Source organism: Syngnathoides biaculeatus, chromosome 2 (genome assembly GCF_019802595.1).
Source record: "Syngnathoides biaculeatus isolate LvHL_M chromosome 2, ASM1980259v1, whole genome shotgun sequence".
Lineage (NCBI taxonomy): Eukaryota > Metazoa > Chordata > Actinopteri > Syngnathiformes > Syngnathidae > Syngnathoides > Syngnathoides biaculeatus.
The window spans coordinates 19,801,785-19,823,099 of NC_084641.1; the positions used below are offsets into that span (position 1 = coordinate 19,801,785).

The 21,315-nt window shown below is 40.5% G+C and overlaps 1 protein-coding gene across 1 annotated transcript in view; it reads left to right on the forward strand.

Moving 5' to 3' along the window:
- Nucleotides 1–271: 271 nt before the first annotated feature.
- plagl2 (pleiomorphic adenoma gene-like 2) overlaps nucleotides 272–21,315 on the forward strand; it is a 51,437-nt gene continuing 30,393 nt past the window's right edge. The window contains exon 1 of the mRNA XM_061839766.1: nucleotides 272–828. The gene's annotated coding sequence lies outside the window, so the exon portion shown is untranslated. The remainder of the gene's footprint in view (nucleotides 829–21,315) is intronic.

Consider the following 21,315-nt stretch of genomic DNA (forward strand, 5'->3'; position numbering starts at 1 on the left):
AAGATGAATGATTTAAAATGGGTTTCGATTCTCGTTATAGTTCCAGCGAGCTCTTCATCACACATTTTAATTCATTTTAAATCCACGGCATGCAAACTTAACATACGTTTATTGTACACAAAAGACTGATAGGTGATCATTAAAATGTAAATATAAAAGAAACGTGGACAAACGTCACTGCCGATCAAGTCATGCATATGCAAATGTGAACGTTTTGATTTTTAGCTGACACACACAAAGATATTTTGCTTAGAAAAAGAGATACTGTACATTCATCTCATTAGACGGTGACAATTGTAATAGTTTAAAGGATCGTGTTAATTGATATAATTTCAAAATAATATGGGTACATTCTTAAGTCATAAAAAAATGCTTTTAAAAATTAAAATTGGTCGTGAGTGTTAAAGCTGCCAAAATATTCTAAACGTATTCTTGAAGATAATGTGCAGGCGTTTTAAGTGATCAGAGCCGGGCTGCTGGCGGGTTTAAAATGCAACACACAGTAATGTGTTGGAGTGGTGGAAAAAAAAAAAAAAAAGTTCGTGAAAGTGGCCTGACGTCACACTCCCACAATGCTTACCGCCCCTCAACTCGGTTGCAGCCCGAGGAGAGCCGTGCACACTCACTTCCAGGCCTCGAATATCTCAATTATTGGCAGGGCAAAAATCGTCCAAAATCTTTCTGACAAAGCAAGTAAAGACGACATCGAAGGGAGTGCGTGTCGTTGCTGGCGGCGTGGGTTTCTCCTACGGTGGCCAATCTGCTCGGGATGGACGCTTACCGGGGCTCCAAGTGAAAGTTGACAAATGCAGCGCTGGAAACTTTTTGGTGGGTAAATTGCAGCCCCCCCCGCATATTTGTTTGCACGTTGTCGTGCGTGTTGGAGCCAACTTTTACGCAACTTTAGACGTTGCGCGACGCTCGCCTTGTTACGAATTTGTTGTTATTTCTGAATAAGCGCCATTGGGCTTTGCGTCATATGTGGCGTATTTCTGTTTGTGTGCGTGTGTGTGTGAGTGTCGCTACAAACTTTTTAGATCGCGACAAATATGTCTCAAACAGTGTATGTCGCTAAAAAGTGATCGCGACAGTTTTGGACTGTTGTTTTCTGTCAAGTTGTTGAGTTCGAGGCCATTTTGGGGAATTTAAAGATCCTCGGTGTGATTTCGAGGTTGTGGGACCGTTTCAAAGTGTGTTCAAAGTGGATTTTAATTGGGGCTCGCTCCCTTGGCTTTATCTTGTGCTGATGGTGCGTTCACGTGTCACGTTGCTCACGAAGTGTGTGTACCGCACGTATATAACTGTCCTCCTCGTGGCTTGTGTCATGTTTGGGGCTCCTCGTTTGTTTTTGTTCCTTTGGCCAGCGCGTGCACGAGCGCGCGACCGTGTGTGTGTGTGTGTTCTTGGAACAAGTGGAGGATGTCTACTACTACGTTTACTTCGTGGTTGTAGTTTACGGTCGTGTGCAACTTGACGGCAACAGGCAGTACTGAGATGAGATGGTTCTAAACATTTGGCTGTGTTGTTTAACTACTGCAAATGCGGTCATAAAGAGGCTTGGATTTATTTTTTCAGCCTGTTCCAGGATGATGGGCGTCGTCGATTTGCTGATATTTGCAAAGTACTTTACATTTACGTTGAGCATGATGGAGAATAATTGGTAATTATTTATCCCGCAGAATAAAATGGTTATGATATCCGGCTTATAAGAATAATGTATAATGTCTGTTTTGGTGAAGTGGTCCACCTGTAATTTGTTCAAATTTTCCAATCAATTTTTTTCTAATACAAGGTTGAGTGCTCCGGGGTCAAACGCTTGCCGTCACAAACATTTGTAGAAGTCTCAAACAAGTGTACAGATTCCATTTTAAATTACACGTCCTGTAGTTTTTTTCTTGGTTTGCTACTTATATTCCCCCCCCCCATGTTGTGCTTGTTCTGAAGCGCCTTAACAGTCCTGGAGAATATGAAAGTAGGAAACGAAGTCAAAGAAGTATGTAGATGTGATCGCCGCTGTAAAGATATTTGACAGACATCTAAATCAGCCAAGTTTAGCCTGGGTTGTTCGTGGGAGTTTCAGAGAGTCTCCGCTTGTTTGGGTTTTTTTTTTCTTTGTTGCATGACTTAACAACTTACATGCACACTTCCAGTGCATTCCCCCCCCCCCCCCCCAGATCATGATGGAGAATAATTTGGTAATTATTGATCCCGCAGAATAAAATGGTTATGATACTCAGATTTATAAGAATAATGAATGATGTCTGTTTTGGTGAAGTGATACAACTGTAATTTGTTCAGATTTTGCAATCTCTTTTTAAATACAAGGTTCAGTGCTTGCCATCTCAAAATATTTATTAACTGTACAGTTCCCATTTTAAACTAAACGTCCTGTATCTATACAGTGTATTTAATTCCAGTTAATCTTTATTCTTGGGTTGCTACTTTTGCTACTTATATTTCCCCCTTTTTTGCTATGTTGTGCTTGTTCTGAAGCACCTTAACAGTCCTGGATAATAAGAAAGTAGTAAACGAGGTCAAAGAAGTATGTAGATGTAATTGCTACTGATGAGATATTTGACAGTCATCTAAATCAGCCAAGTTTAGCCTGGGTTGTTCATGGGAGTTTCAGAGAGTCTCCGCTTGTTTGTTTGTTTTCTTTGTTGCATGATTTAACACACAGGTGTCAAACTCAAGGCCCGGGGGCAAGTTCCGGCCCACTACATAATTTTATGTGGCCCGTGAAGCAAAATCTAGTGTCAATTTCAATTTTTCTTGTAAAAATCTGTACCAAAATTTCAAATTGTCATGCATCATAAATGATAAAGTTGAGCTATTACAAGCATTTTTGTGTTACCAAACATGAATAGTTGAAAAACACATTACCCATGATTCCTGATTCCAAAAGTAGATCATAAATTGATGATGTAAATACGATGAGATGATTAAATATTTGTATTGTTTCACAGTCATAACGGCCCTCTGAGGGAAACCGGAACCACAATGTGGCCCGTGAGAAAAATGAGTTTGACACCCCTGACTTAACAAGATACGTGCGCACTTCCGGTGCAATTTTTTCCCCTAAATCAAATACAATAATCTGTAAACTATTTTGAAGGGTAATGATATTGAATTCTTTTGGGACCTCTGTTTCTAATATTTTTATGGTTCCACTTATTAATGTAGGCAATTCTAAACATTTCTAGGTGGGGGTCGTCAATTATTTGCATATTATTTTCACTATTAGCAGAAGGGCTTCGTCCCTGCCAACATGAATAGTGAGGGTTTACTGTACTGCAAATGGGCATCGTGTGTATTGATGTACTTACTGTACGTGTACACGCTTGCTTCGGCCTGTCGACAAAATGTGCATATTGCCGTTATTCCTATAACGGTGGCCTAATCCCTGAAGCGCCGTCCAATCTGCAAGCAATTTAAAGAGAACCACATGACTTCATGAAGTTATCAGTCGATGGCATCTTAGGGCAAACAGTATTCCTCAAAAATGTTAAAGTACAAGGGAACTTTCTAAATATGAGGTCATACAGCACATTTTTGTCCATTGGTCAAGTTTTACCTGTTAAACGTCATTGTTCTAGTTGGTCACAAAGGTGGGGTGACTGAGCCCCCAGTTAGTAAGGTCGAGATCTCATTGTAGGCTCAAGTGATGCAACAGTTAGCACTGCTGGTTAGCATTATGCTCATAACGCGTAACATATGATGTCAGAATGGTTGGAGTCGTACAATTGACACTTTGTCCAATAGAAGGAGTACCGTCAACAAAGGTTGGTAAGTGAAGAACACAAGAAGACAAAAATATACGTATATAGAAAAATTGCATGAAGTAAGCAAACACCAACATTATTAGACTTCTTATCAATTTTATTTCTTTCTTGTTTTTGAGCTCTACTATTAACCGTGGTTAGGTTCTTTGTATACTTGTATAATTGTTCACAGACAATATGTGATAGTGTAATTTTTTTGTAATGGGAATTTTTTGAAAAAACATCAAAAGTCAATAGAGTATATGATACATCAGTATATAAATGTATAGTAGTACCTAGGGGGCGGCACGGTGGTTCAGCTAGTAAAGCGTTGGCCTCACAGTTCTGAGGTCCCGGGTTCAATCCCCGACCCGCCTGTGTGGAGTTTATGTGTTCTCCCCGTGCCTGCGTGGGTTTCCTCTGGGGACTCCGGTTTCCTCCCACATCCCAAAAACCTGCAACATTAATTGGACACTCTAAATTGCCCCTAGGTGTGATTGTGAGTACGGCTGTTTGTCTCAATGTGCCCTGCGATTGCCTGGCAACCAGTTCAGGGTGTACCCCGCCTCCTGCCCGTTGACAGCTGGGATAGGCTCCAGCACTCCCCGCGACCCTTGTGAGGATAAGCGGCTCAGAAAATGGCTGGATAGTACCTAGGGGTTGTGAAAAAGGTTTACATTCATTCAGATTTGATGTACAATGTACCAACAACTGGATGTGTGAAAAACATTTATCAGCCCTGAGTTCCGTAGTACTTGCATTCAAATATGATAATTCTTAATTTACTATAACATTTTTGCCTCTCACGGAGAATCATGCCGCAAGGCCACCATACTGATATCTGTAAATCGTCCAGTGCACGTTTGGAGTTTCTGAACGCACCACATATATCTGTCGCTGTGCCCGTCCGATGCGCCGATTTAGCAGATTTATTTTCGACTACTACTTCACCGAACACATCTCCCAAGTTAAAAAATGTCAAAGAAAGAGGAAAGTTACTTCGTTGTGTCAATTGTTCATACAGAATGTGTGAAATTAAAAAATTGTAATGTAATATTTTCAGAAGCAGAGATGCAGTGGGAGGTGTCCGGTGGGTCTGACAGTGGTTGGAAGTTGTTTTTTTTAAATTGTGATTTTGAGATACAAAATAATTGTTGAATTCTGCAAAATGCTCACTGATGATGTAGTGGTACACACGCTTGAATTTGCTGCGGGCGGCGTGGGATCGATTCCTGATCAGCGATGGTGTCGATATCTGCCCTGTAGTCTGCCTTTTGCCCAAAGCTAGCTGGGATAGGCTTCAGCTCTCCTGTGACCCCTGTAAGGATAAGCAGCTTGGATGGATGGATGAATGGAATTCTGAAACGAGTGAATGCTCAGGTGCAATATGTTTTGTGACCTGGGACAAATTCTGTGAACATGTTAACTATTTGTCAACAAGTGCTAACATCTGTTGGCTTTTGGGGAAAATGTATAAACATCTAAGATCTGATTTCATGTAATAAGTTGCGTCATGTTGCTAGCATGCCCAACGTGGTTCGAGGCCCGGCGGGCATTTTTGATATCCCACCCGTGTTTATGGCCGTCCCATTGAATATGTGCTAACGGTTGTCCGTGGATTTTTGTTTGTGGGTAAGCTGGAGCTGCTTTTGAGCCGGAGGGAGGTCTTGGTCTTTGCAAAATCCCCCACAATTCCTCGCTCTCAGTGTGGGCAGCGGCGGCGCTGCCGGTGGAAGAGGCAACAGCAGGCTGATTTCCATGAGAAAAGAGCATCAGTTGGGTTAATGGAAAGGACAGCCCTCTGCCGGGACAAATGGCAGTTAATAACCAGGGAAGAATCGGAAAAGCTGCAATCCCTTTTCTTTGTACTGCTTCACCTTCTGCGAGTCGGGATGGGCCAGGGAAGAAGAAGGGGTGAGGGGGCTGAGATGAAGAGGGATGGGGGGGGCGGGGGAGCATGGCAGAGTAGGTGGCTGAGGGGAGAGAGGACAACGGGTTCATGTGAGAATGGGTGTTTTTTTTTTTTTTTTCCCCTTCATTGAAGGGCTCCAAGAGGATTGTTGTGTTTGTTGTTTTCTCACAAATGCGGCACACACGGGAAGTTTAGAAAGGAGTGAAATGGAAAACGCAGCACTGCAGAAGCGGCAAATGCATCCCAGCAGGAGTTTGTGTACTTGTGTTGCGAACAAGCTTGCGTTGAGTGTTTACATGTGTGCCTTCTGTGTCATGGGCGCAGTCAGGAACTGTAAGACCTCCACCTAGGAGCTCGTGTTTGCAGCTCCTCGTTTATTCATTAGCAGCATCACACGTACGCCACAATGCTTATTTCTGCTGGACTACTGTGGATTGCTCGTGCAGAAGGTGGGCATGTGTGCCATTGTACAATCTGTTGTTGATCCAAATTAGGATTTGGCAGGGAAATTGGGTGAACTCTCATTATTTTTTTTTATTGCAGAGTGGTGCTTTTCATATCTATGTACTGCACTTTCCTTAAGCTTCATTAAAAAAAAGCATGTTCTGTAAATAAAGTTTAGTTGCGATCGATTAAAAACCTGTCACACATGCACATTTCCTCCCAGTGGGAGTGGTTTATGAGATGAGTAGATTGGTTTGAAAATGTACTTTTTATATATGTACAGTGAAGAAAATAAGTATTTGAACACCCTGCTAAATTGCAAGTTCTCCCACTTAGAAATCGCGGAGGGGTCTGAAATTTTCATCATAGGTGCATGTCCACTGTGAGAGAGATAAAAGAAACATCCAAAAATCACAATGTCTTGTTTTTTTTTTAACGATTTATTTGTGTGATACAGCTGCAAATAAGTTTGAACACCTGTCTGTCAGCTTGAATTCTGACCCTTAAAGACCTGTTAGTCCGCCTTCAAAAGTCCATCTCCACTTCATGTATTATCCTGAATCAGATGCAGGTCTTACAGCCAGGTAACTTAAGGTCAAAATAACGTCATTGCATTTTGGAGCTGGACATATTTTGCGCAGCTCCAATCTGTCATCTGTAAGATGCTGTATGTTGATGTTGCCAAACAGCAGCCCCCACCAAGTTGTGGCGGGAATGTTATGACACTGTTCTGCATCAGCGCTCAGTGCAAAGCTGAGGGATAAAAATGGGACAAGGCGGAAAAGCGGAAAATTTAATTAGCGATAATGCAATCGATTATTTGATAATCACCTCATTTTAACTTCATCCCTTTGCAGTCCAACCTTTATGGTTGAGCACAATCATGGTTGTTGGCTGAACTTGTACTTTTGAAGCTTTTGGAAACACATTATCCCACAGGAAATTGTGGCTCAAACTGTCACTATCATTTAAGTTTTTTTATTTGTACAGAAAACATTTTTAAGCAAGATTAGAAGATTTTCAATTACGTAATTGTGAAAATACATGAACAACGAAACAATGCCGATGACAAAGCCAAAACAGGTGCATTGCGTTGGAGTGGCGTTGGAGAGCCACGCAAGTGTAAAATCCATCCATCTTCTTAGCTGCTATCCTCACAAGGGTCGCGGGGAGTGCTGGATCCTATCCAAGCCGTCAGTGGGCAAGAGGCGGGGTAGACCCTTAACGGGTTGCCAGCCATTCACAGGGCACATAGAGACAAAAGAGCCGCACCAAAGAGCAATTTAGAGTGTCCAATTAATGTTGCATGTTTTTTGGCCACCATTCTGTCGACAAGTGTAAAAAATAAATCTGTAAAAATAAAACACAAGCCTAATTGTTTTTCTTTTTTTTTTTTAAAGGGATAACACGCAAATAAACGTTTGAGGAATTTAGTTTGACCCGAGGGTCTCATTTTTCATGAAAATTGTTATTCGATCGTGTTTGGAATTACCTTTTTGTGTTCTCGTCGCCTCTCTCTGTCCTTTTTCTCTCGTGTGGGGCAGAGGAGGCCCTCTCCCTGACGTGAGCAAGGCAAACAATCCAATGCACACTGGCAACCAACCGTCAAGCAAGAAGTGGTTGTACAAATAAATAATGCAACTCAACAGAAATATGAGCAATTCTGGTGCCATTAGTGTTAGACTGCTCAAACTTTTTTCACTTGGGAGATTTATCACACGCATGACTATTTCATGACTAGAATGCACAAGTCGATAATACACATGCTCACAAACTCTCACAGCAGCACGTTTTTTTTTTTTTTTGGGTGCAGTATACATTCTGCTGGAGCCTGCAGTATGCCAGTCAGAAATAGTAAGAGGATGCTAGATGCTTGAAGCGCATACTGCCACTTTTCTTTGTGGCTCTGTTTCTAGGAAGAGCCAGGCAGCTGTGGCTTTTCAGAACTTCCATCCATCCATCAAGCGACACCCTTAGTTTACCCCGCGCTACATACTCCGGATGTTCAGTCAACGCTCAGGCCAATGTGGCTGCCATTGAGGGGTGGGGGCAAAAAGAGCCCGCCCTCGTGCTTTCTTCAAGGAAATTGCCTGAAGTATTTGGAAATATGAATATCTCCCTTCCATTATCTTATTATCACATAAGTTACAGTACGTTAAGCACAGTTAACGGTTTGTTCGGCTAACACACAGGACAACACACTCATGCACACACAAATCTGGTGGTGGGTTAACAAATGGCCCTGAGAGCAAGCCATCCATACGACCCATATTGTCCTCCTTTTAGTTGGTATGCTGTAGCACAGTTCACCTCAGAAATAAAGGGTGAGTTGATTTTTTTTTCCTTTTTTTTTTTGAGATAACAGTCAAAAAGAATTGGACTTTTTTTTTTCCCCAAAATTTTATTCGGTGAATAATACTTGAATCGTGGCAAAAGCCAGGCATATGCAGAAGTTCGATGGATCTTTGTTTTTCTTTTTCTTTTTCTACCATTCATGCAGGCAAGGTGGAACTTCTTTTTAAAAGTGCTACAGTTGTTTTTCCTGTACCTGTGATTGATCTGTCCAAAGTGTACTGCGCCTCAAGTCTACTGTGATAGGGTCCAGCTCACCCAGGACCCTGAACGGGAAAACCGGTCAAGAACAGATAGACGTGTAGATGGATGAATGGACAGATGGAGAAGAAAAAGGATGGCAAAAGTCTTTGAATTTTGAAAGTTGGAAGCCGTCCATGAGAATTGATGGGAATATATCAGAATGTACAAAATTGAAGTTTAGCTGTTGAATAAAATCAACACGACCCTGATGGAAATAACTACATTTTACACAAGTACAGCACTGCCATCACTTACAAGTGCCCGGACGTTCAAGTGTTTCGAGTTTTCTCGAGTGTTTTGCGGTTATACTGAACGTAAGATGTGAAATTTGAATTACTAGCAATCTTGTGGCAAAGGAGAGATATCTGTTTGATGTGACCCCTTTGGAACCTTATCACGGACTATCAAAAAAGTGTCTAAGGTAAAATGTACTCAAGGTTTCAAGCACCAATGTTGGAACCACGCAGATATTTTTTTTCTGTTTTCTGAAAAAGGCACTTTGACAAAAGTTGCAGCGCCGCTGATTATCCAGGTCATTGAGATCTTTTAGTCCATCGTCACGTATTTGAAGCCGATCCATCCGGTCCTTCTGTGTTTGGTCCTTCATGCATCCATCTCTTCCCAGGCTAAGTTTACACCCCCGAGGGCACTTCCGTCGGGCTGTCGGCACCGCGTTTATTAATAGGCCGCCTTCACTAAGTGCAGCGCAAATTTAGCCCTTTAACTTTAAAGAGGTTAGGACAGGCTTGCACTTTACCTTTAAACGCCAACTAATGAGTGCGAATGGAGGAAGCGCTGTTGGGATGCGTCGTGGTTTGTTGGATTGAGAGTGGAAGTAAAAACAAGCCAAAATAGGGAGCGATGGCATCATTTGGTGGAATTAGTGTTGTACCTGACAATACGGGTAACCCAATTTACAAGTTACAAGGCTTATTTATTTATTTTTTTTCATCTTGAGTCACAAGCAAAAATTCGAGTGACTACGGCTAGATTATGCTGAATGTACAGCATTACAAAAATGTTTTTGGTGTGATTAGAAGTGTTAAATAAGTCAAAAACCTTGCAACAATCAATTTGTGTTTACAAGCTTAAAATCTGATGTTGTCACGCTAAAGTTAGCAATAACTGAAACATTTCCACACTCAGTTTGTACTTTTTGTCCTATTTTGATTGCTGCTTTTATTATCTTAGCTAATTTGTCGTCACACAGTCATTATCTCCAAGTGCCAAAGAAAAGCACAACAAACTCACTGCCAGAAAGTGTTTTGGCAAGTGAATTGCAAAACGATGCTATCTTACCAAAGCATGAACACTGTTGTCATGGTTACAGTGTATAAGTCCGAACTGGGCCAAAACATGGCCATAAACTGACCTTGTTACTCTCAAGCGAAGAGCTTAATTGACTTGTGCTTTATTGTGACCTCTCTGGCCAGATGAGGTTTTCTGTTATGTTGATTGTTTGTTACCAACTGAAGTGAAAGTAGATGTGGTAATACTTCAGTGTAGCGCTGGTATGACTTTGAGGACAAATGGATCAACTTTTATGATCTGGATTTTTATGACACGGACGTAAATGAAAAAAACGTGTTCATATTTGAATGAGTTCCTCAGTATGAGAGCCCAATTGTTTTCCGCCGATCCAAACTGGGAATGTTGGGCCTTGGAAGGCTGCATGTCACTGTCCTGGTCTCTTCTTCATGCAGTGTTGTTGTTGTGGCAGGCGAGGGGGTTCTTTTGTCTTTAGTTTGTTGGAATTCTTCATGATTAATTTCCATTGTCATTAATCATGTTGTTTATTTACATCAACCAATCCTCAGTTCTAGAAAGATTTAAGTTTTAACTTGATAACTGTATAATATCAATTTCAATTGTTGAATGTTTTATATTGGATAAATCTTGATAAATCATTGGCAAACATGCATATATTGAAGTAAACCCCTCCAAAAAAACAAATCCATTATAATTCCCGTTGATTAAATTTACAGCTGTTTTAAATGCATTTAATACCATACTCAATGCAGATGAAATTAGTTTTTACATCCTAAATAAAGATGGTATGAGTTATATACCTTTGGCCCTAACAACAACAGAATTATGGTTATTGCTAAGAGATGACTGGTTAGAATCATGAATGTTTTTTTTTCTCCAATCAATATAGATTACTGTAATACTTTTTCAGTGTACTCTTCTTTTCAAACCAAACCAAACTTGTTTGCAAAGTTAATTAATCATAACCTAGAAAAAACTCAATAATAGTTTCCAAATAGTAAAAAAAAAACTGTTTTAGAGCGGCATCATTATATTTACAGTTTACATTTGTTAGGGTGTAAGTCATCAAGAGTTGCTGTTGTTTCATGAAATTATTGTGAAGTGAAGCCTTTCTTGTTGTGGACTATTTATATAATGGGTGGAGAGCTAACTTCTTTTGCTCAAACTAATCACAAACCTTTAGATTTTTGATAATTAAATTTTTTCGTTTCAATTTTGAGTAAATTAAAACTGGAATTGGGCCCTCAACAGTGAAAATATCCTGTTCTACTTGATTACGAAACATATTTGACTGATGAAACGACTGCAAAAGATGATAATTTGGTAGATGTGAATACTTATAATTGAATTAGATCTAATATCATTTAATGATATAAGTCGATGGCCTTTGGAAAGCTGACGCTTTTTTTTTTTATTTCTGATGTTGACTCAGTGAAATGCAAAACAATTTCAGCAGATTCTTATTTTGTTCTGAAACACAATAAATTGATTCCACCCCAAATATAAGATAGATGATTTTCATCAATCAATCAGTGCTTTTGTTTTAATTATCTTATGGTATAGTTTTGACAACCATTGGAAATGAAATGATTACTATTATATGTATTAGTGCAGAGAATTATTATAATTACATGTAGTACTGTAAATGTCATTTTTATTATAATGTTACTAAACTTGTTTCATAAATTTTGGAAGGTTTGCCGAGGGTTCATTCTTTTAGTTGTTTGTAGAATGTGGATGTCCATATTAAGATATACAGTATAATTTAATTAACTTTAATTCTCTTCTGGGAATTGATTCAGGTAGTAGCCTTTCCATTAAAAAAAAAAACAACAACTTTTATTTATTTATGACATAATGGGAAGTTCTAAAATTTGCAAGTGAATAGTTAAAAAAAAAAGTTGAAACACTATAATGTCAGTTAAATACATCTGCAACAAATCACCATATATTCCCTATTTAAATCTTTGATGGAATCAGTGGAACTGTGGTTAACTGAAGATGGAAAAAAAAAAATAATAATAGTCTTATTCCACATATTGAAATTGCTTTAAAAAGCTGAACTCCTCGGGCCCAACTGAGAAGCCAAAAGAAGTTGATGATTTGAAGGGAAATCATTGTAATCAATAATACATTTGCTATCATATAGGCAAAAATATTACTCTACTATGATTATGAAAATGCAATTTTGCAAGAAAACATTGAGGTATGAACAAAGACACACTCATTCCAGCTGAATATATATTTCGTTTCACAAATAATGTAATGTTCATTCTGTTGGGGTTGTACATTACTTCTTTCATCTCTCTGCATTTTTAGACATTTTGTGGCTGCAGAGTCGAGTCAGTTTTTCAAATATTGCATTTTCACCCCCGTCAATCTTTGGTTTTATAATAATAATAATAATAATAACTGAGGTTGTGTTATCTTTCAAAGTGACACTTTAAGATTCTTAATAATCATACAAGTGTTAACTCAAGTGTTAAGTTAACTCCGGTGGGACTGCAGTTATTAGTTTAACAATTGATTTAATTTGTTGATTATCTTTTCTATTCATTGATGAATGGAATAAAAACAAATGTTTAAATTTCCATCCATTTATTGAAAGACATTGCCTCAAATTGGCAGTGCAGAAATTGATCATAATTCTGTTCCTTGTTCTGTCTGTAAAATGTCAAAAAAATGTTTATTTTGATTAGTTCAAAGTTCTGCTTTCAAGGCGTCTTACAGAAGTCTCACAATATTTACTGTTGAAATTCCGAAAAGATAAATAATTATCAGTTGTTGTCATTGCCATGGTAACAGGTGGTATACATGTTATGTTTAAGTTGACTAAATAGAGCCCGGTGCGCTACACTGATATACAGTACTACGTCAAGTGACGTGACAAGGCTAAAATCAACTGGCTTTTGCAGAATAAATGTCTTGTCAATGACGTTATTGATTGGATTGGCGGATTATGACATAAAAGCCGGTCACCCGATGTTCATAAAATTCTAATTATACCCATCAAGCCAATCAGATCATCGTAAAGTCTATTATAAAATCAATTGGACGATGTCAGTTGGGGTAGATCATGGTGGTGTACCAGCATGCAGTTTTACTCTTTTTTTTTTTTTTTTTCATTGTGAGGATAGTACATTATAAGTAGAAATCCATCCATCCATTTTTTGAGCTGGTTATCCTCACGAGGGGCGCGGGAGTGCCGGAGACTATCCTAGCTATCTTCGGGCATCAGGCGAGGTACACCCTGAACTAGTTCCAAGTCAATCGCAGGGCACACGGAAGCACACAACAGTTGCACTCACAATTACACCGAGGGACAATTTAGAGTCCTCAATTAATATTGCATGTTTTTGGGATGTGGGAGGAAACCGGAGTGCTCGGAGAAAACCCACACAGGCGCGGGGAGAACATACCAATTCCACACACGCGGGATTGAACCCTGGAGCTCAGAACTGTGAGGCCAACGCTTTACAGCCGCTCCACCGTGCCGCCTATAAATAGAAATATGCAGCTTAATTACATTTGACATGTCTGGAACCAGTACCTAAAAATAAATGGAAATAAATGTGTGGAGGCTTGCTGAGTGATTGATGTTGCTGCTCAATTATGACTCAAAAACATCTGGACTTTGAGGTTCTTGTTGGCTTTAAATGTAGTATTCACCACACAGTCATATAGATGCACGCTACTGTTGCGGTGCTGCTGAGTGGTGATTCATCTAAATTGGTATGAAAGTTGATACATAGCTGGTTTAACACATGAATCACACACATGCACACACATCCACACACAGTTGGGTCCTCTGACTGTTGTGCCTGAAAATGAAAATGAGACGGTGCAGTGTAACAGTATGGGGCGGGAGTGTGTGGTGAGGGGGGTTCAGAATGTAACCTGCATGCCTGATGACACATCCCCGCATCCTTCCGCTTAAGAGATTTTCATTAACGTCTTAGCCACCCCAAAATTATTCACTACCCCACACTTCATACAATAAAACACGAAACTTCTTCCACCAATCAATATATGCAAAGGTCGGTAGAGGAGCCAGATATAGTACTCAAGTAAAATACTGTAACTTTAATATATTATGACTCAAATAAAAGAAAAAAGTAGTCATCAGAATATTTACTTGAGTCGGAGTAACTGAGTACTCAGTGAATAAACTACTCAAGTAAAGAGTGACTTGTCATTAACTTCTGACATCCACACAAAAAGCTGCATGGCAAAGTTGTTGATTTGTCAGAGACTGTAAAGTAAACACTCACAAGGTTGTTATTTTTTTTCTCAAAATTAGTCACTTTGATTGGCCCGAAGGCTTTTTTTGTGTTCATGTGACTGCCTTGTGCTATCTGATTGGTGAGTTGTTGGAACACACATTGCGGTCCCCCTTCATAAAATGTAGGGCCGGCACCCCAGTCTGCCAATCCAGAGGCACAGTCCGTCCCTGATGTCCACGCAATGTTGCAGATTTTTGTCAACCAGGAGTGAGTTTGTCTTTGTCTAGACTGCTGATGGCTTTATTGCATGGAACGAGAAATAATTAAAAAAAAAAAATCCTCCATCTGTCCATCCACTTTTTTGTGCTGCTTATCCTCACTAAGGTCGCAGGAGGGATAGAGGCTATCCCAGCTATCTTTGGGTTACAGGTATACTCTGAAGTGGTTGCCAGTTGGCCACCGTTACCACCATTTAAATGAATGAAACTTGATGAACTGTAACCAACCACCTTTTACCTCGGTGTTTGTGGTTTGGTGGCATGTGGGCGCATGTGTTTAATGAGTCGGGGTCACAATCAAATATTGCTTCAGGCCTTTCTTTACAAGCTCTCGCTATGCTTGTGTGTGGTTTACTGCGAGTACTCTGCATCCTCCCGGATTCAAAAAGCGTGCATGTTAGGTTCATTTAAGACTCACTTGGCCTTGTGTGAAATGGTTGTCTGTAAAAATGTGCCCTACAACCGATTTAGGACCAGTCCAGGGTGCACCCGGCAGCTCAATCACAACCCTAAAGAGGATAAGCTGTAGAAAATGAAGCATACTTCTGTGTCTCCTTCCTTTCTTCAAGAGGTCTCCTCTGTGCCATTCTTCTCCACCAGCTTTGTTTTGCTCCCCACCTCTTCTTTTACCCTCCACCCGCTCAATCACCATTACTAAATTCAATCCCTCACCCACTCCACGCATTCCACCGGTTTCATAAGCACACAAGTGGTAGCAAACATGAACCGGACCGACATTGATGCTGTTTACAAGACGGGAACGACCAGTCTTTTTTTCTCGAGGAAACTCAGATGCTTCATTGTATGCTGGTCGTTAGGAAGGCTGGTGACATCATGGGACTGAAGATGTACAGTTGACGGTTGAACATGTGAAGGACCCAAGATCACTGAGCGAAACTACTCTCCATCTTAGAGAATCGTTTACATTCACTCCGTGACACACTCCGGCTGCAAAGAAGCTCTTACTCAAATAGATTTATTCAGCTAGCTGCCAACGACAATGCTTTAGATCATATTTTATACCTTTTCTGTATACACCTCTGTCTCTTCATCCATCCTTCCATCTTTCCAGCCAATATCCCAACTGCCTACTTACCTACCTACCCTGCTACTTTCTCCTCATTCATGCTCTTTCTTCTCATCTCTTCATCCACTCTCTCCTTCCCCTTCTTCACTCCCTGTCCGTGCTCATCCAACAAGAAGCCGGGCAAGTGAAAGTGGGCCGACAACGGCAAGTCCCCTTTGCGGCGTCCCCTCCGAGGCCAGAGTGAAGTTTTCAGTTTGATTGAAGGCCTCTTTTTTTGTGGTGTGCGCTGTGAAAGCTGTCCTAATTGAATGATAAAGTGGCCTGAGATGGAGTGCACTGAATAGGCAACAATGGCCAGCCTGTGTGTGGTACAGAGATTCTGGTTCAGATCCAGCCTCTGCCTCTCAGCTCCGAGAGGGGGCCTATTATAACACTCTCTGCTGGACTCGGGCACGTGACACGCTCTCCCTCCTCCCGTATTCGCCAAAACCTTCACTCTCTGAGAGACACCCCCCCCAGTCCCCTCACTCCGAAGCCCATGTGAAGCCAGACCAATCTCGTCAAATCATCGGCTCACTCGGCTCTGCTCGGGTTGGTTGGATCATTCTGTTCTGCCAGCAAACATCTTTCTGTACCAGCTGTTGGACCATGCATTTATCTGTGCTCTACATACTGTATCTGCTAAACCAAAGAATTTGCAACACTGCGCGCACATAGTGAAAACACATAAATATTGAGATCCATTATTTTTGGGAGTTGTGGAGGAAACAACAGAATAGGAAAAAGATTTGAAAAAACAAGAACACAAATCATTGTTCTGATTTCAAATATTTTTCCCATATGAACAGTTACAAATATAATGAGGCAGGTAAGGCCTTCATTAATATTCATAACAATCACGCAACTGTTTGAAGAAGTTAACTTCTGTTAACAATTTAAAAACAACAAAACGTGTTCTCGGAATACTTTAACTTTGATTACAAGTGGCTGGCCTCGGTTACAAATGAGCAGAGAATCAAATCCAAACAACACTTTTGCTGACGTACAAAATGCCAAACTTTTTTTTTCTACTGCGTTCAGACCGGATGTGAATTTCACCAATGACCCACCTTTACTACATAGAGTATAAACTCGATGCAGTTTCCATGAATAGGCACAAGTGTCATCCGTTTTATGCAAACCCACATGTAAATTAGCTTCTGTGCCAATTAGCTCAGGTTGGGAAATTTGAACTTCAAGCCACAAATTGCATTGTGAAAGTCAGTCGGCTTGGACAGTGGTGAGGAAAGAGCCTGTCGCGGGGGCCGACCATCTCGTTCACTGCCGAGAACGCTGACATCGCACCATCCCCAGTTGAGAGAATCGTGAAGTGCTGGGGTTGGAAGCAGAAAAAACCTCTCACAATCGCAGGAACCAGCCAGGGGACGCGTGGAACTTGATGGGCGACTCATAGCTCCTCATCGTCAGACGTGACTGTGCTGGCAACGTTCTGAAGAGGACCGAGTTAGGAGGAGCATATCAATGTGGTGCAAAATTACGTGCATACACACTCATCGGTATCAATAGCTTGCACGATCGAACTTGTGCGAGTAAGTTCCCTTTGCGTCTGACATGAACGTAGTCTTAAACCTTTCAACTGCTTTAATGTAGACTTTTTCAATTTGAATAATCTCGTGACAAGTTACCGTTTTGAGAAGGGATGAGGAACTTGAAACTGAATAAATTCACTGGGCAATGAACCAGGCATAAAATTCAACCACTAAAACAAATCTCAATCGGGAAGTTGTAATAATGCACAAAGCTATTTTTTTCAGTTTTATTAGTTGAACAGTAAATTTTAAAAATATATATACATGTGGTTCAGCGGTACTTCGATTTGACAGATTAATAGAGCAGATGCTTTGATAATGTCTTTGTGGCCTAAAAACACACGGTACAGTGCAAATTTATTTTAACTCAATACAAAAGAAAGCTCAAATGTTTGAAAAGTTTTAAAAAAATTATCAAAACCTCCGGTGGTGGTCTAATACTGCCGTAAAAGTGTCGTTATCGTGCCGTGGTCACGGATGCTTGGTGGGGGAAAAGGTTGTGGCGGTGATTCGAGGGTCGCTTTCATCAGCCTCAGAGTTAAGACGATTCCTTTTTCCCCATCCCTCTTACGACAGGATGTCATAGAAAAGGACTCACCCAAAATAGCATTGTATACTTTAGCAAAATGAGTAGATAATGCTTGAGGGACGAAACACATTGAGCACTTGAGAAAAACAACAGCGATAGATACTGTATGAATAGGTAGGTACGACATCCCCTTTCAAAGCTGCGTGCCTACGGTGATGCTAAAATCTCCACGTGTTGCTTTTGGTGTCAATGTCGCCACTGCCAACATGGTCACAACATAGGCACATTGGTTACAAACAACAAGCAAAAGCAACGAAACATGGAAATATAAAGGGGCATTTACAACATTTAACAAGACCACGTTTGTCGTCTTCTCTTTTTCCATTGGGCTTAACCCCATTCGGGGGTGATCACAGCAAATCATCTTCTTCTGTCTCTCCCTGTCCTCGCCATCTTCTGCTCTAGCTCCAGCTATCTAGAGGTTTTCCCCTCACCACATTCATAAATCTGACATGACGGCTTCATTTCTAATTTCACCATCTTTGTACTGAAACAGTTCATCGACCGTTCCTCCTCAGTACATGTCCAAACCATCTTAATCTGGCCTCTCGCAGTCCATAATATTTCCCTGGTGAGCTCTTTGCTGATTCTCACTCCCAAAGAGAATCTCAGGAAATTCAACTCTGCTGCTTGCTGCTCAGATGCGTGTCTTTTGGTCATTGCTGCCGTCTCCATGGTAGACCACATGGGTGGTCTCACGACTGTCTCACGACTAAATTGTTCCTTTTACTGTATCTGTTATTTTCCTTTCATGTATCAAGACCACCACAGAGATCATCCAGAATGTTTCACATGCGGACTACTGTATTTCGATTTTAGTACGATCTCAATATTTAAATTGAATTTCATTTTGCTTCATTTCTATGGAAATTCCGAAGTTAATCAAGGATTTGTCTGTAGCCAGATCACCATTGCAAATGAAAATCTCTTCTCAGTTGCCTTACCTGGATAAATAAAGGTTAAATTAAGAAAAAAAAAAAAAAAAAAATTGGATTTCTTTTGTATATTTGTTTAGAATATTTGAAAGGTTATGCATAGCAATAATAATTAGATTTTAGCATTCCAAATATCATTGTAGTTTTAGTAAATACTAAATACTGGAGTACTAAATAGGCTGTAGTCCGCCTTTCTCCCAATGCTAGCCGGGATAGGCTCCAGCTTTTCTGCAACCTTTGTGAGGATAAGCGGCTTGGATAATGACATGACATGACTAAATACTGGTCTTGCCCATTACCCAAACAAAAATAATCCTGATTTTGTCAGCATCTCGTTTGATGCATGTCACAAAAATGAACGAGGATGCATAAAGTACAATCAATCTGTCTTCAGACGCAGAGCTATGGTTTAGCATTTTATCATTTAATTGAAAAAAAATAGTGTGCAAGTTTTCAACATTTAATTATATGATTCAAATATGTGCGGGGGCAACAGAAATATGCAGAAGGCCACAAATGACTCCTGGTAGGACTTTAGACCCCACTGGTCTGATTCTTCTACTATTATGATTGATTTAGCCATATTACTGAGAACTCAGCACCCATTAAAGATCACATTTCTCCTCTGCCATCACTGGTGCGAGGGTTCATTATCATAAAAGTTTAATTTATGAGATGCAATAGTGTGGAACTGATGTTTGACTAATTGTGTCTGGAGCCACTGAAAATAAAATGAAGTATGATAATACTTGGCAGAAGAGGCACTGTAAGGTTCTGTTTTGATGATTTTTTTTTTTTACACTGTCAAAAGATTATTTAGATAAATATATGTGGAAAACAATTAAAAGAAATCAAAATCATAGGCACGTAATGTTACTTGTGTTGAAATATTGAGATTGTCTCACTGTTGTACTGTGGTTCTCACCCCAACTACTCTTGTCCACTCTGTCCAATTAGCATCCATCCATCCATCCATCCATTTTCTTGGCTGCTTATCCTCACAAGGTTTTCAGGAGTGCTGAAGCCTTTCTCAGCTGTCAACGGGCAGGAGGCATGGTACACCCTGAACTGGTCGCCAACCAATCACAGGGCACATCAAGACAATTCCAATTAATTAATGTCCAATTAATGTTGCATGTTTTTTATGATGTGGGAGGAAACCGGAGTGCCCGGAGAAAACCCACGCAGGCAAAGGAAGAACAAGCGAACTCCACACAGGCGGGTCTGGGATCGAACCCAGGACCTCAGAACTGGGAGGCTAACGCTTTCCAGCTGAGCCCACCGTGCCGCCTGTCCAATAAGCATCAGTTTAATTAAAAAAAAATAATAAGGAGAGGGAGTATTTCAGATTCCCCTGCTGCACAGAAAAACTGTTCCCGCACAAAGGCAAGCATATCCATGATTCTGCAAGGCCATGCAGTTGAAAAGGACAGGTTTAAAAAAGAAAGACAAATATATATTAAACAAATATATATTAAACACACACACACACACACACACACATATATATATATATATATATATATATATATATATATATAGAGAGAGAGAGAGAGAGAGAGAGAGAGAGAGAGAGAGTCGTTCGATTGGCTGGCAACCAGTTCAGGGTGTACCTTGCCTCCTCCTGGGATAGACTCCAGCACTCTTACGACCCATGTGAGGATAAGTGGCTAAGAAAATGTATGTATAGGTTATATATATGTATAATGTAGCGAGCAGTGATGCGGTAGAATTTGAATCATTTGTTTTTGTGATTTACAAATTATCATTTTGAGATGAGGAATCAGTATAAGTGAGCCGCTGATCAACTGCAACCTACCACTACCACTCACTTCTCTATTTATGCGGGCCGGCTCTATGCGTTCAGTGACGAGCACAGGATTCTGATCTATGCATTTATTTAACGGCTGGTTAGCAAATCTGCCTCACAATTTTGATCTCTGGGGTTCAAATCCACCCTCCCTTATGTGGTGTTTACATGTTCTCGGCATACCTGCGTGGGTATTGTTGGAAATAGGAATGTGGGAATAAACTTCCAGTTCCAAGTGTTGTCACCTGAGATAGGTGCCAGCATGGCTACAATCCTAGTGACGATGGGCGATGCAGAAATTAGATGGATGATAGATGGATTTATTGAACAAATAATACAAATACACTTTCTCCTTCATAGTAGCCAGTAAAAGAGCGGCATGCGTATGTCACACTGGTGACAATTAACTTCCATGCACTACAGGAGTTAATCTCACATTTGAAGGATGAAATATTTCCCAGATGGATTTCAACAGCTACGGTTTGCTCGGTATGTGAAGTTGCGTCATCTGTCGAACCTTTTCAACCGATTAAAGCAGTATATGTCTTTAGAGTCGGGGTGCTCAATGTGTGATCGCGAGGCAGTTTTAGTTGATCGCATAACCGCACGACCCAAAACACATGCGCATATACACATAAAAGCGCATTCTACCAAGCTGGCCAGTTGGCCTCTTTTTTTACCCTATGTCACTTGCTCTCTTCATAGCTAACACTCTTGCACCATACACTCAGGACCCTTCCCCCGTCGGTAGATTGCTGGAAGCTGGCCGCTTGAAAGGTCGATTTGGGACAAAAAAGTGTGGTGCTTTAGAGCAGTGTTTTTCAAACTTTTTGGGATGCACCGCCTTTTTTGGAGATTAACTTATTCTGTGCTCCCCTTCCCC